This window comes from Anolis carolinensis, chromosome 3 (assembly GCF_035594765.1).
Source record: "Anolis carolinensis isolate JA03-04 chromosome 3, rAnoCar3.1.pri, whole genome shotgun sequence".
Lineage (NCBI taxonomy): Eukaryota > Metazoa > Chordata > Lepidosauria > Squamata > Dactyloidae > Anolis > Anolis carolinensis.
The window spans coordinates 64,647,605-64,662,920 of NC_085843.1; the positions used below are offsets into that span (position 1 = coordinate 64,647,605).

Below are 15,316 nucleotides of genomic sequence, written 5' to 3' on the forward strand. Positions count from 1 at the left end.
TACTTAATCTGGTGTCGGACTGATCAATCTGCCCATTTTATAATAGCCCCATTCTTGAGGTGTTGTCAATGCTATATTGCACTTTGTCCATTTTAAGTGAGAAATTACCTTCCCCATTTTGGCCCATTTTGGCACATGTTGCACGTTGCCTGGGTTCTATGAATTAGTCTCCAGTGTTAATATTCTATGTTTTATGTTGATTTTAACGATTGTTTTTACTGTAATTGATGTTTTATTGGATAACTGCTGTGTTTTGATATTTGATTGTTTTATCGGGCAAGGCCCCATGTAAGCTGCCCCGAGTCCCTTCGGGGAGATGGGGCGGGGTATAAAAATAAAGTTGTTATTATTATTATTATTATTATTATTATTATTATTATTATTATTATTATTATTATTAAGTGTTCATGAATCTGAGGGTGAGTTGGAGTCTAAGGAGGAGACTTTGCTAGTACCCTCATTCCAGGAGAGGCGAAAGGAAACAGAGCAGAGAGTATACCTCACAACCTCTGAGGATGCCTGCCATAGATGTGGGCAAAATGTCAGGAGAGAATACTTCTAGAACATGGCCATACAGCCCAGAAAACATACAACAACCCTGTGATCTCGGCCATGAAAGCCTTTGATAACACAGAGCAGTTGTTCAGCTAGATTCGCTGCCAGAAATGCAGCTGAGTAATTAGGAACTGCCCTAGCAGCTGTGTGGGGACTCAGGGCTATAAAGGCCAAAGCAGGTGCAGCCAGGTCTTGCTGGTAACAAACTGACTCTAATGCCTTCGCTCTCCATGTGCCTGCTCTGAGTCTGCATCTGGATTTATTGCTGTTTCTTTGTCTGAAGTAAGACTTCCTGGCTTTCTTTTGCATTATTCCACTGAGTGTGCTGTACTTTATGTTTTTCTGAAGTAAAGCAGTTTTTATTTACTTACCACAGTGTCTTAAGGCGGTTCTTGAAAGACAAAACAGGACAAATCCCCCGGTTTCCATAGTAGATCATGGTGCCTAGACTATCCCTGCCAAGGAATGGCAGTAGCTCTGTAATAGTTGAAGATAGTAGCAGACACTTATTTCCACTGAAACAATGTTGGTTACGATGACAGAAATGTATCCAAAACTTTTTGCATCTCTAGGCGTCTACAACTCCAACCAGGACGAGAATGTTAGACAAATTTTATACTTTGAAAACCACTGTCCACATGGCTCCCATCTTTCTGGTATTAAATCTGAGTCAGTTAAGTACATCTATAGATTGATATTCATTGGTTGTTTCCTATCCAAGTAGTAAGCATGTTTGTCCATGCTAAACTTTCAAGATCAGGAAAGATCTGTTGCCTTTAGAATATTTAGCAAACCATCTGTTCATATGCAGTTAATAAAAACATTGTACTGATTTTCATATATACAGTATTTAGCCTTCATCCCAGATGCAAAAATCTATTGATTTATGTTCTGCTTTTTGGAAGCGAAGGGTCTGTGTAAAGAAGTTACATAGCCCTAATTATTTAAGTCCTGGTTTCATTGCTTACTCTTCTACATCATAGAGAGACAGTGGAAAACTTCCACAACATTTCCAAGGGAGCTTCAAGAAGAGTTTAAAACTTGTTAAATGTAAGGAGAATGTAGGAAACTTATTAATACAATATTTCAACTTCTGCACAAACAATAAAAATGTGAATGCATGTCAGATTCAGGTGCCCCAGGGCTGCAGTAACTTATAGCTTGCCAAATTACACACAATCCTGTTGATGTGTTCTATTTGGCCTCCTGCTATTCTTACAGCAATATACACAGAGCAGCCGAAATGCACAAATCTTACATGATCACATTTAGTCCTCTGAAATAAACATTTTAAAGTTGAAATGCATCCAGCAGAAATGTATAATTCTTCAATAATGAGGGAAAACATATTTTATCTGCCCACCAGTACCTTGCAGATATGCCTGAACTTGGTCTGAAAGCTATGTCTCTCCCTTTTTGCTTAATATCAATTGTAGCATTTGCTGGCAAATGCTAAGCAGCCTGAAAAATACAGGCAATTACTCAGGTAGATCCAAATGTATTTCTGACTGACTATATCTCCAGGTTCAAATGTAGGAAGAGGAATGACAGTTGATGCTGAAAACTTTGCAATATTAAAATGTGCCACATAAAATATATAATGTTAGATCGATAGAAAAAATGAAATAATTTGATATCAACTACTTTAGCAATTTTAAAAGTTAGTGATGAAGAGTACAAGTAACATAGGATGTTTACTTAGTTCACGCGAAGCAGAAGTTACTGTCAAGAATAACTAATCAGGTTAGAGCACAGCTGTCAAGAATTGATAAAAAATTATGCAGGAGACCTTGAATAATGTGCTATAGTGTCAGTAGTCTAGGCATTCAAAAGAATAAACACTATTTAAGAGAGAATATAGAATAAAAATTGGCAGTGTCTTCAACTGTCACTCTACAAGGCAGGTGCATCTAGTAAAAAATCTACTACTGGTCATGGCCAGGGGAAATCATTTAAATTGAGCACTACTCTTTCAAAACAAAGTGAGTCCTCTATCAAATGGAATTATCTTAATGTTGAAGAGAATAAGATTACAGCACCATCTACAATGACCACTTAATGCAGTTCGAAGCTAGCTTCAAGTTATAGAGAAAAGACAATAAACTCCCACAAAAGTGTGTGAAAGAAAACCCTTAATGTGCACCAATGCTTTGTGGTTTGTGTGATCACCATCCAGATTTCAAACTGTTTCCAGGATTTGCTATGTAATCATATGCACAGCAAAACAACTTTCCTAAGTTTGATACTTAAGTGATCAGTGTATATGTGTCATAAGTCTCCCATATACACCTTACTGTTGGATGTAGAAATGCAATAAAATATAGGGAAAGAGGAGGCCCTGGTGATGCAGCGGGTTAAACTGCTGAGCTACTGAACTTGCTGACCAAAAGGCTGGCGGTTCAAATCCAGGGAGCGGGGTGAGCTCCAGCTGTTAGCCCCAGCTTCTGCCAACCTAACAGTTCAAATCCCGGGAGCAGAGTGAGCACCCGCTGTTAGCTCCAGCTTCTGCCAACCTAGTAGTTTGAAAACATGCCAATGTGAGTAGATCAATAGGTACCACTCCGGCGGGAAGGTAACAGCACTCCATGCAGTCATGCTGGCCACATGACCTTGGAGGTGTCTATGGACAACGCCGGCTCCGGCTTAGAAATGGAAATGAGCACCAACCCCTAGAGTCAGACACGACTAGACTTAATGTCAGGGGAAAACCTTTATCTTTACCTATAGGGAATTGAGATGGTGTCTTTCTGTTTATTTTCTTTACCTTATGAGTTAAGAAATTCAAAATGTTGTCTAGATAGGGAATAATTTCTTGTGACATGCATAGCCATAGCATTAACCATATCAATGGCACATGTGACATGTTCTCAAAAAACAGCCTTACCATAATAAATAACATTCAGATTTATGTGTTGGACTCATACTCAATTGTGTGAAGGGGTGACATTACTTGTTAGTGAGATGTGATAGCATAAGTCCAATACAGTGTATTATAAGCCACTTTTTGTCATCATAAAGGCTGAAACTATTTGACTGCAATGACTAAAACCTCTCCAAGAGCCACATTTTAAATGACACAATCCCCCCCCAATCAAATATGGCCCATGTCAGGGTTTAGTGGAGATGAATCCAGTTAATTTATGCTTTCTAAACGCATTACAAAGATGTCATTAGTAAAAGGATGTGATACATGTATTTCTCCTGATAGAATCTCAGCCAGCAATTGCTCCCCTTTATCTCAATCACATGATTTTGCTTTTTAACATTAAACTCACACTTCATACTATTATTGTTGTGAATGAGCCTTTTGGGGTCAATGATACTACTGATAGTAGCAGGAAGAGAAGAAAGACTCCTCAGGAGCAAGACTCATTTGAGGAGTTACAGAGAAAGAGGATTAGAGAGATATTTGAGGAATCAACAGATGAGGATTCATTTGAGGGTTTTGAAGGAGAGGATGGGCTTGAAATGGATGTTAAGGATGTGGCACGGGCTGAAGAGGATGGCATGGAGTAGACACGCGCTCCAGAGGGTTGTGATGGGGAGACTGGGCTCACTGGTAATGAGACGCTGAGGAAACATGGGGTCCTTCAGGATCAGACCCAAGGTGGTCTAATTGGAGGAGTGGGGATAGTTCCACAGCTGCGGGTAGGTCTGGGCGTCGGCAGGACAGTTCCAGCTCGGATGAGAAATGGGAGCAACCTGTGGGAAGGGCGGTGCCCGGCTCGAGTTCTGAAATGAGTTGTAAATAAATTGAGGGCATCTGGCCATTGGGCCCTTGCGTGTGGCAAGGTGGTTGTTGGGCGCCATTGGGTTTCGTGTTTGTGTTCCTGAAGACTGGCTTGGGACTGTGCAACCAACGTAAGTTTATTCCGGGTTACTTCTACGACGGGGGCTGGAACTGTGTGGGTTTTCCTTAGACTGCATTGTGATTACTGTCTGCATTAGTTTGCCTCCGTAGTTTTGACTACTTGTGTCAACCCATTGACGAGGACTTTGCTGTGACGACTTCTCATCTTGGACCTTGGACTGGACATCGTTTTGGCATTACTCTTCGTTCCCTATTCCGGCTTGGCTTCATTCTCAACCCTGTAACTACTCTCCGTTATTGACCGTTGGCTTTGTTCCTGACCCTGAAGTAACGCTCCGCTCCCAATTCCAGTTTGACTTCTGGTTCTGCAGTTACTCTCCGTTACCGACCGCTGGCTCCGTTCCTGACCCTGAAGTAACACTCTGCTTCCAATACCAGTTTGACTCCTGGTTCTGCAGTTACGCTCCGTTACTGGTCACTGGCTTGGCTTCTGACCCTGCAGTAACTCTTTGCCCTTCGTTGTTTTGTTTTTAGCACCGGTTTGTTTGTGCTGCTTCTGGTGGCAAAGTTTGGCCCGGTTTGGGACATTGTTTGTTTAGAAAAGTAAAACTCTATTTTGTAACCCAGTTGGGATTCTGTTTATTTTGGACCCTTGGGAATTCAGCCCGTAGTTTGTTTTGCCTTCTCCAAGTTATCCTGCAATTTTGAGCTGAATCTAAGCAGTTTTGTTTTAATCCGGATTATGTCTCTGGATAATCCGGATTATACTCCCGTTTGGTTTTTTGGAGTTTTTTCAGTTTAAATGTCTTTTTCACACTGAAGTTCACAATAAACTGTATTTCCATCCATTGGCTGGCGTCTGACCTTGACAATTATATTTAATCATCTATATATTTATTCAATTTATGCCAAGGAACTCAAGGCGGCTTACAATAATTTAAAAAAAATATGTTGGCTAACATTTTATATTACAAAAGTTTTTAAAAAAATTAAACAACTGTATAGTGATACCTTGACTTAAGAATTTAATTTGTTCCATGGCTGAGCTCTTAACCCAAAATGCTCTTATCTTGGCTGTGGGACCAGGCTTTTGAACATTAGTTGAAGCATCAACTACAATGAATCCTTGATAAAGTGACAGACCTGGATTGTGACTCTGAATGTGCCTCATTGTATATTTATATGGCTGTTTTAACTTAATTAATTTTAATTATTAATATTGTTGACTGTAATTGCAATTGTTTTTATACACTGTTTATACTCGGTTGTAAACCACCCTGAGTCCCCCTAGGGGGTGAGAAGGATGCGATAGAAATGTTGTAATAAACAAATAATCTCAAAGTGAAATTTCTCACTGAAATGCCCCCCTTCTTGTTATAAAAGGTTTTTAAATAAGAAAATATACTTTAGAAATAACAAATAATGTTAAATGCGCATTCACATGGGACAATAAAAAAGATCAACTTTATAATGGTAGAAGCACAACGTCGTGGCAAGAAAGCACAAAGCACTAAGTGAAGAGGCAGAAGCATTGTTTTCTTGATACTGTACTCATTCCAGCCTCCCTCCCTCTTTTGCTCTTTCTTCATGAAGCCAAACAACCAGGAATAAAAACCTCAAAAAACAACAATTCCTCAAAGTGAACAAGAGCAAAGCAGATAGCAATCTCCCAAAGTAGACAAGAGCACAAAACATGGAGGCTGCTTCCTTAAAGCCCTATGTACTATCGCACTAGCTCTTAACTCAAAATGCTGTGCTTATTTCAATGCGAAACTCAGGCTGAGTGACAGCTCTTAACTCAAAATGCTCTTATGTTGGGATGCTCTTAAGGAAATAGTTAAAAATGTTGACTTTCTAAAACATAATTAAAAACATAAAAGATAAAAACACAGCACTATATCCAATACTATCCTGCCTAATGATGAAAAATGAATCAAAAGTCTGCCTAAATCTTAATAATAAATCTTTTTCCTGCTCATGGAAATAGAGCAGGGAAGAGGCCACTTACATTCCTGTGGAAGGCAATTTTATAGCTTGAGAGTAACCACTGCGTTGTACCTTTGCTAAACATGACTGTGATGTTAATTGGGCTGAGAGTAAATACAGTATGTATGAGTATAAGCCAACCCGAATATAAGCCAAGGCACCTAATTTTACCACAAAAAACAGGGAAAACTAATTGACTGGAGTATAAGCTGAGGGTGGGAAATTCAGCAGCTACTGGTAACTTTCAAAAATAAAAATGGTATCTGCCTCTTTCTTTCCTTCCTTCCTGAGTGCTTGTTTTGCTTCCTCTTTATCCGTCCTGGGCCCACTTCTGTAAGACATCTTTATTTTTCTTTACTTAGATGAATTAGAAGACATGATCAAGTTTGCAGACGTTGCCAAATTGGAAGGGATAGCTAATCTCCAGAAGAAAGGACAGAATTCAAAATGATCTTAACAGATTAGAGAGATGGGTCAAAACCAAGAAAAGGAAGTTCAATAGGGACAAATGCAAGATACTCCACTTAGGCAGAAAAAATTAAGTGCATTATTAGAGGCTTGGTTGCCCCTTTTTGGACCTTATATTGTGTTTGCATGAAAGCAGGAGGGGGTTGGACTATATTGACTTTGAGGGTCTTTTTCATCATCATCATCATCATCATCATCATCATCATCATCATCATAGGCTGGGCTGCCACTTTTGGGAGTTTTTATTGTGCATTTTCTGCATGGGAGCAGGAGACGGTTGGACTGCATGGCTTTTGGGGGTCTCTTCCTACATTATTACTATCATCACTATCACTATCATCATAATCATAATCATCATCATAGGCTGGGTTGCCACTTTTGGAAGTATTTTTGTGCTTTTCCTGCATTGGAGCAGGAGGGGGTTGGACTACATGGCCTTTAGGGGTCTCTTCCTACATCTACATCCTCCTCATCATCATCATCATCATCATTATGGGCTGGGCTGCCACTTTTGGGAGTTTTTATTGTGCATTTCCTGCATGGGAGCAGGAGAGGGTGGGACTGAATGGTCTTTGGGGGTCTATTCCAACATTATTATTATTATTATTATTATTATTATTATTATTATTATTATTATCAACACAACGACGTTGTATGGCACAGCAAACAAGATAGATATGCTGGATTTCGTTTCGCAAAACCACAAGTCGAACACTTCCCAAGTGTCTAGGACTGTGTGATGTATTTTCTGATTATGCATGCAGATCCCAGTAGGGTGGCCTTTTGCAGTTGGCAGATGGTGATTTTGTCAATGTCTATTGCTTCCAAATGCCGGCTGAGATCTTTTGGCACGGCACCCAGTGTGCCCATCCCCACCGGGACCACCTGTACTGGTTTCTGCCAGAGTCTTTGAAGTTCAATCTTGAGGTCCTGATAGAGGCTGAGTTTTTCCTGTTGTTTTGCATCTATGCGACTGTCACCTGGGATGGAAACATCAATGATCCAAACCTTGTTCTTTTCCACAACTGTGATGTCTGGTGTGTTGTGTTCCAGAACTTTGTCAGTCTGGATTCGGAAGTCCCACAGTATTTTTGCGTGCTCATTTTCCAATACTTTTGCAGGTTTGTGATCCCACCAGTTCTTTGCTGCTGGGAGGTGGTACTTGAGGCATAAGTTCCAATGAATCATTTGGGCCACATAGTTGTGCCTCTGTTTGTAGTCTGTCTGTGCGATTTTCTTACAGCAGCTGAGGATACGATCAATGTTTTCGTCGGTTTCCTTGCACAGTCTGCATTTTGGGTCATCAGCTGATTTTTCAATCTTGGCCTTAATTGCATTTGTTCTGATGGCTTGCTCCTGGGCTGCAAGGATCAGGCCTTCTGTCTCCTTCTTCAGGGTCCCATTCGTGAGCCAGAGCCAGGTCTTCTCCTTATCAGCTTTTCCTTCAATTTTGTCAAGGAACTTTCCATGCAGTGTTTTGTTGTGCCAGCTGTCAGCTCTAGTTTGTAGTGCGGTTTTCTTGTACTGGTTTTTTGTCTGCTGTGTTTTGAGGAGTTTCTGATTTTTGACTTCAATGAAAGCAGGTTCTTCACTTTGCTTGACATATTCTGCCAGGGCATGTTCTTCTTCTTTGACTGCTTGTTTTACTTGTAAGAGTCCTCTGCCCCCTGATCTTCTAGGCAGATATAGCTGGTCAACATCACTGCGAGGGTGCAGGGAATGATGAATGGTCATGAGTTTTCTTGTTTTTCTGTCCAAATTGTCCAGTTCCACCTGTGTCCAATTTATAATGCCAGCAGTATATCTTATGACAGGTATGGCCCAGGTGTTTATGGCCTTAATGGTGTTTCCTCCATTGAGCTTGCTTTTGAGAATTTTTCTGACCCTTTGTGTGTATTCTTTGCTGACCACAGTTTTCACATGTTCATGCTTGATGTTGTCCAGCTGTAGTATGCCCAGATATTTATAGGCCTCTGGCTGGTGACACTTTATTGTTTGGCCATTGGGCATATTTATGCCCTCACTTTCAATGATTTTTCCCTTCTTCAATGCCACTGTCGAACATTTGTCCAAACCAAACTCCATGTTGATATCAGTGCTAAAAATTCGGACAGTGTTGGTCAGAGACTGGATTTCAGTTTCCATTTTCCCATATAGCTTCAGGTCGTCCATGTACATCAAATGTGAAATTTTGTGAGAATTCTTAGATGTTTGATAGCCGAGATTTGTTTTTTATAAGATTGTTGACAGAGGGATCATGGCAATAATGAAAAGCAGAGGGGACAATGAATCTTCCTGGAAAATTCCTCTCCTGATGTTGACAAGTCCATAGCTTTCATTTCCAACAAACAGTTCAGTTTTCCAGTGCTCCATCATGTTTTCAATGAAGGTGCCAACGGTTTTACAAATCCCGATGGCGTTCAGGCACTTGATGATCCAGCTGTGTGGGAGTGAGTCAAAGGCCTTTTTGTAGTCAATCCACGTCATGTGAAGATTAGCTTTTCGGCTTTTACAGTTCTCCAGAATCATTTTGTCAATCAATAACTGGTCTTTTGTGCCCCTGCTTTTCCGTTTGTTGCCTTTCTGTTCATCTGGCAAGATGTTTTTTTCTTCAAGATAGTCTTGAATTCTGTCAGCTATGATGCCAGTCAGTAGTTTAAACATAGTGGGCAGACACGTTATTGGCCTGTAGTTTCCTGGTGCTGCTCCTTTTGCTGGATCCTTTTGTATCAGGTATGTTCTTCCAGTTGTTAGCCATTCACTGATACTTCCTTTCTGCAGCATCTCATTGAATTGTTGGGCCATTTTTCCATGTAAACTAATCAGATGTTTGAGCCAAAATCCATGAAGTTGATCACTACCAGGCGATGTTCAGTTCTTGACTTTTTGCACTTGTTTGCTGATCATTTCAGTTGTTATTTCCATCAGTTCCATTTTGTTCTGTGAGAATTTTCCTTCAAACTCCTTTATCCACCCAGCGTTTTTGTTGTAGTTTTTAATATTTTCCCAAAGTTCTTTCCAGAACTTTGTTGTTGCAGTTTTCTCTGGCTTTATGGTTACTGTGTCTGTTGTTTGGTTCAGACTCTGGTAGAACCGTCTTTGGTCTGATTGAAATAGTTGATTTTGTCTGTACTGGATGATTCTGGCTTCATACCTTTCAATTTTTCTGGCTGTTGCTGTAATTTGTTCTTTCACGATTTCCAAAGCTTCTTCAATTTTTCTGGTGTTCAGCCAGTACTTTCTGATCAGGTATTGCTTGATTTTGTCATTCTTCAGTTTCCTCTCTTTCATATTTTTCAGGTTACTTGCATCTGATCTAAGTTTCTTGCACAGCCCTCAGTCATCATTGGAGCAGCTAAGCCCCCCCCCCACCACATCAAGGTGGCACCTGCGGGGGGGATTATTATTATTATTATTATTATCATCATCATTATTATTACTACTATTATTACTATTATTATTATTATTGGCTGGGTTGCACTTTTGGGAGCTTTTATTGTGCATTTTCTGCATGGGAGCAGGAGAGGGTTGGACTGCATGGCCTTTGGGGGTCTCTTCCTAAATCATCATCATCACCATCATCATCATTATAGGCTGGGTTGCCACTTTTGAGAGCTTTTATTGTGCTTTCTTCCTACTCTATTCTTACCTTTAGCAATGACTTCTTTTGAAATCCACAAGCATGTGGACAACTTCAACAGAAAGGAGGAAACAATGAAAATGAACAAAATCTGTCTACCAATATTAAAAACTCTAAAATCAGAACAGTAAATAAAGAGCAAGACTCAAAAAGCAGGGGAATTCCAGGCAAGAGTCCATCAGTAAATGGGGTTTATATATCTGTGGAATGTTCAGGGTGGTGAAAGAACTCTTGTCTGCTTGAGGTACGTGTGAATGTTGCAATTGGCCACCTTGATTAGCATTGAATGGGCTTACAGCGTCAAGGCCTGGCTTTTTTCTACCTGAGGGAATCCTTTTTTGGGAGGTGTTAGCTAACACCTCCCAACAAAGGATTCCCCCAGGCAGGGAAAAAGTCAGGCCTTGAATGGAGGGGGTAGTGAAGGGGGGAGGAGGAGTCATAGAATCATAGAATAATAGAGTTGGAAGAGACCTCATGGGCCATCCAGTCCAACCCCCTGCCAAGAAGCAGGGAATTACATTCAAAACACCCATGACAGATGGCCATCCAACCTCTGCTTAAAAGACTCTAAAGAAGGAGCCTCCACCACAGTCCGGGGGAGAGAGTTCCACTTCCAACAGCTCTCATAGTCAAGAAGTTCTTCCTGGTGTCCAGGTGAAATCTCCTTTCTTGTAGTTTAAAGCCGTTGTTCCACGTCCTAGTCTGCAGGGCAGCAGAAAACAAGCTTGCTCCCTTCTCCCTATGACTTCCCTTCAAATATTTATACATGGCCATCATGTCTCCTCTCAGCCTTCTCTTTTGCAGGCTAAACATGTCCAGCTCTTTAAGCCACTCCTCATAGGGCTTGTTCTCCAGACCCTTGATCATTTTAGTTGCCCTCCTCTGGACACATTCCAGCTTGTCAACATCTCCTTTCAGCTGCAGTGCCCAGAATTGGACATAGTATTCCAGGTGTGGTCTGACCAAGGCAGAATAGAAGGGTAGCATGACTTCCTTGGATCGAGACGCTATACCCCTATTTATGCAGGCCAAAATTCCATTGGCTTTTTTAGCTGCCGCATCACATTGTTGGCTCATGTTTAACTTATTGTCCACAAGGACTCCAAGGTCTTTTTCATACGTACTGCTGTTGAGCCAGGCTTCCCCCATTCTGTATCTTTGCATTCCATTTTTTCTGCCGAAGTGAAGTATCTTGCATTTGTCCCTGTTGAACTTCATTTTGTTATTTCCGGCCCATCTCTCTAGACTGTTAAGTTCATTTTGAATTCTGTTCCTGTCTTCTGGAGTGTTAGCTATCCCTCCCAGTTTGGTGTCATCTGCAAACTTGATGATCGTGCCTTCTAACCCTTCATCTAAGTCATTAATAAAGATGTTGAACAGAACCAGGCCCAGGAAGGAACCCTGCAACACTCCAGTTTTCACTTCTTTCCAAGATGAAGACGATGCATTGGTGAGCACCCTTTGGGTTCATTCACTTAGCCAATTACAAATCCACCTAACTGTAGTTTTGTCTAGTCCACATTTGTCAGAAGGTCATGGGGGACTTTGTCGAAGGCTACATCCCCAGCGTTCCCTGTATTGACCCAGCTTGTAACTCTATCGAAAAAAGAGATCAGATTAGTCTGGCATAACTTGCTTTTGGCAAATCCATGTTGACTATTAGTGATGACCGCATTTGTTTCTAAGTGTTCACAGACCACTTCCTTAATTATCTTTTCCAGAATCTTGCCTGGTATTGACATGAGGCTAACTGGACGGTAATTGTTTGGGTTGTCCTTTTTTCCCTTCTTGAAAATAGGGACCACATTCTCCCTACTCCAATCTGCTGGGACTTCTGTTCTCCAAGAGCTTTCAAAGATAATTGCTAGTGGTTCTGAAATAACTTCTGCTAGTTCCTTCAATACTCTTGGATGTAGTTGATCTGGCCCTGGGGACTTGAATTCATTTAGAGTGGCCAGGTGTTCCTGGACAACTTGTTTCCCTATTTGGGGTTGGATTTCCCCTAATCCTTCATCCATTCCATGTTGCTGAGGTTGAAGATGGCTTTCTTTTTGTGAGAAGACCGAAGCAAAGAAGACATTAAGTTGTTCTACCTTTTTCCTGTCCCCTGTCACCATCTTCTCCTCGCAGAGGCCCTATCGCCTCCTTGTTCTTCCTTTTTCTACTGACGTAAGCAAAAAAGCCTTTTTTGTTGTTTTTAATGTCTCTGGCAAGCCTGAGCTCGTTTTGTGCTTTAGCCTTGCAAACCTTTTCCCTACAGGAGTTGGTTATTCATTTGAATTCTTCTTTGGTGATTTCTCCCCTTTTCCACTTCTTGTGCATGTCTCTTTTGAGTCTTAGCCCGGTTAGAAGTTATCTGGACATCCATTCCGGCTTCTTCCCACTTATTTTTTTTTCTTTGTTGGCACTGTTTGCATTTGCACCTTGAGTATTTTACTTTTGAAAAACTCCCATCCATCCTTAACTCCCTTGTCTTTTAGTATTGGCATCCATGGAATGCCACTCAGTATTTCCTTCATTTTTTGGAAGTCAGCTCTCTTAAAGTCCAGAATGCATGTTTGACTTGTCTTAGTTTCATCCTTCCTTTGTATGGAGAACTGCAGGAGCACATGGTCACTTGCCCCTAAGGATCCGACCACTTCGACTGCACTGATTAGGTCTTCCACATTTGTTAAGATGAGATCAAGAGTAGCTAATCCCCTTGTTGCCTCTTTTACCTTATGGACCATAAAATTGTCTGCAAAGCAAGCGAGGAATTTGTTGGACTTTGTACTCCTGGTCCAGTTTGTTTTCCAGCAGATATCAGGATAATTGAAATCGTCCATGACTTCTTTGTGCCTGTTTGATCAACTGTTGACAGAAGGCTTCATCAAGTCCTTCATCACCCACAACAAGATCTTTTTGAGTCCAGGTTCCCCTGATTCTTATCCAGATGCTTTCAAGTTGGTTTCCCGGATCGCAGTCTTGCATTTCTTCTGCAACGTAACTGCATTTGACATATAAAGCTATTCCCCCTCCTCTCCCCTTTGTTCTATTTTTCGAAAGAGTTTATATCCCTCAATGGCTAAATTCCAGTGATGGGAGTCATCCCACCAGTTTTCATTGATGCCTATCACATTGTAAGTGTGGTGTTGTGCTAAAAGTTGGAGTTCATCTTGCTTATTCCCCATGCTCTGTGCATTCGTGTGAAGACATGCAAGCCCCTGTGACCTTCCCCTGAGCTGTTTATTTGGGATTATTGTGCTCTTGGTACCTGGTCCTTGCTGTGTTTGTGCAGCCCTCCGTTTAGCCTTTTGTCAGTTCCCCATGGTCGTGGATAAAATACTGTTTGCAAGGCTGTTGTTCCCCTCCCCCAGTGGATCTAGTTTAGAGGAGGAGGAGGAGGAGGAGGAGGAGGAGGAGGAGGAGGAGGAGGAAGCAAAGGCAGCCTCCCTGGAGCATGTCTTTGCTCCCCTCACTCCCCACCCCTTCCTTCCTGACTTTCACCCAGTACGGCAGGGACAACACAGGAGAATGGAGGGGAACGGAAGGGGGGAGGAGGGAGAAAATGGACCCTCCCTGGAGCATGCCTTGGTCCAGGGACAACACAGGAGAGGAAGAGGAGGAAAAGTGAAGAGGAAAAGTAAGAAGGAAGAAGAAAAAAGGCAGTGAAAGAGCTCATCACACTTGCCTCAGATTTCTCTTTTGCAGGCAGGCAGGCAAGGAAGGCAAACAGCAGAGCAGCCACAGAGGGGAAATGAAGGGGGGGGGGAGGCGAAGGGAGCAAACTGAGCCTCCGTGGAGCATGCCTTCACTCCCCTCACTCCACGGAGGGGAAGGGAAGGGCGAGGAAGGAGGAGAAGGGCAGTGTGTGACTGGTGTGCCGAGAGGAAAGAAGAGGCCTTCCTCTCCTCCTTTCTTGAGGTGAGGGTCCTGTTCTTTAAGCCCCACACTTTCCTGCCAGGACCCTCGCCCAAGTATAAGCTGAGGGGCACTTTTTCAACCTTAAAAAAGGGCTGAAAAACTCGGTCTATACTCGGGTATATACGGTTGATCATAAAACGTAGCCTGCTCCTATATGGTGATATGATCTTTCAGAGTACATGTACTTTACACTGAAGAACTAATTCGGTTTGAAACTGCTATGGCGTAATGCTATGGACTCAATGAAAATACAACAACCAAACCAATATAAACCATGTCAGAATCAATCCAGTAGTTTTTTTTCTGATAAAATGGTTGTGCCTCACAAATTGGCAGACATAACTCATTTTTAAATCAAAGATAATAATATACCACATAATCAACTTAATTTATTGATAACATTAATCATGAGTTCAGATGAGTTTTTAAACAGACATGTTAATGATACATTTATTTATTAATTTATTTCTGCCACATGAACATTTTCATCATAGGGTTGCAGGTACTCTGCACCTCCCTGCACACAAATACTTTTAAGGCATTTTTGAGATGACAACTTTCTTGTCATGTACTGAAAGTCTTGGGATTTTCTCTAGCACAATGTAAAAGGTTTACAGTGAATTACTCTGCACCAATCTTGAGTTGACTGAATACTTTATGTCAGATATGGATGTTGCTCCAGTACTGGTCTTGTGTTGATGTTTTTTTAAACCAAAGATTAGGCAACCTTTTTACATTGACACCATCATTCTTTCAGGATTGGAAAGTGCATGCTGATAGTGAGAAAAGCCAGAATCAAGTTAAGCTCTCTCTCAACCACTTATCCTATATACTCACGTATAAGTTTAGAAATTTTAGTCAAAAAATTCAGAAATCCTGGGTTGACTTATCCATGTGATAATGTGGGTAGTGTACCTTAACTCTCCTTAAAAAAAAAAATCCATTCCCTCCCC

General features: G+C 41.3%; 1 protein-coding gene across 13 annotated transcripts in view; it reads right to left on the minus strand.

Annotated features, from left to right (window-relative positions):
* The window catches only part of robo2 (roundabout guidance receptor 2), a 1,412,536-nt gene that overhangs the window by 1,054,466 nt on the left and 342,754 nt on the right, over positions 1–15,316 (minus strand). The gene's annotated exons all lie outside the window — the stretch shown is intronic.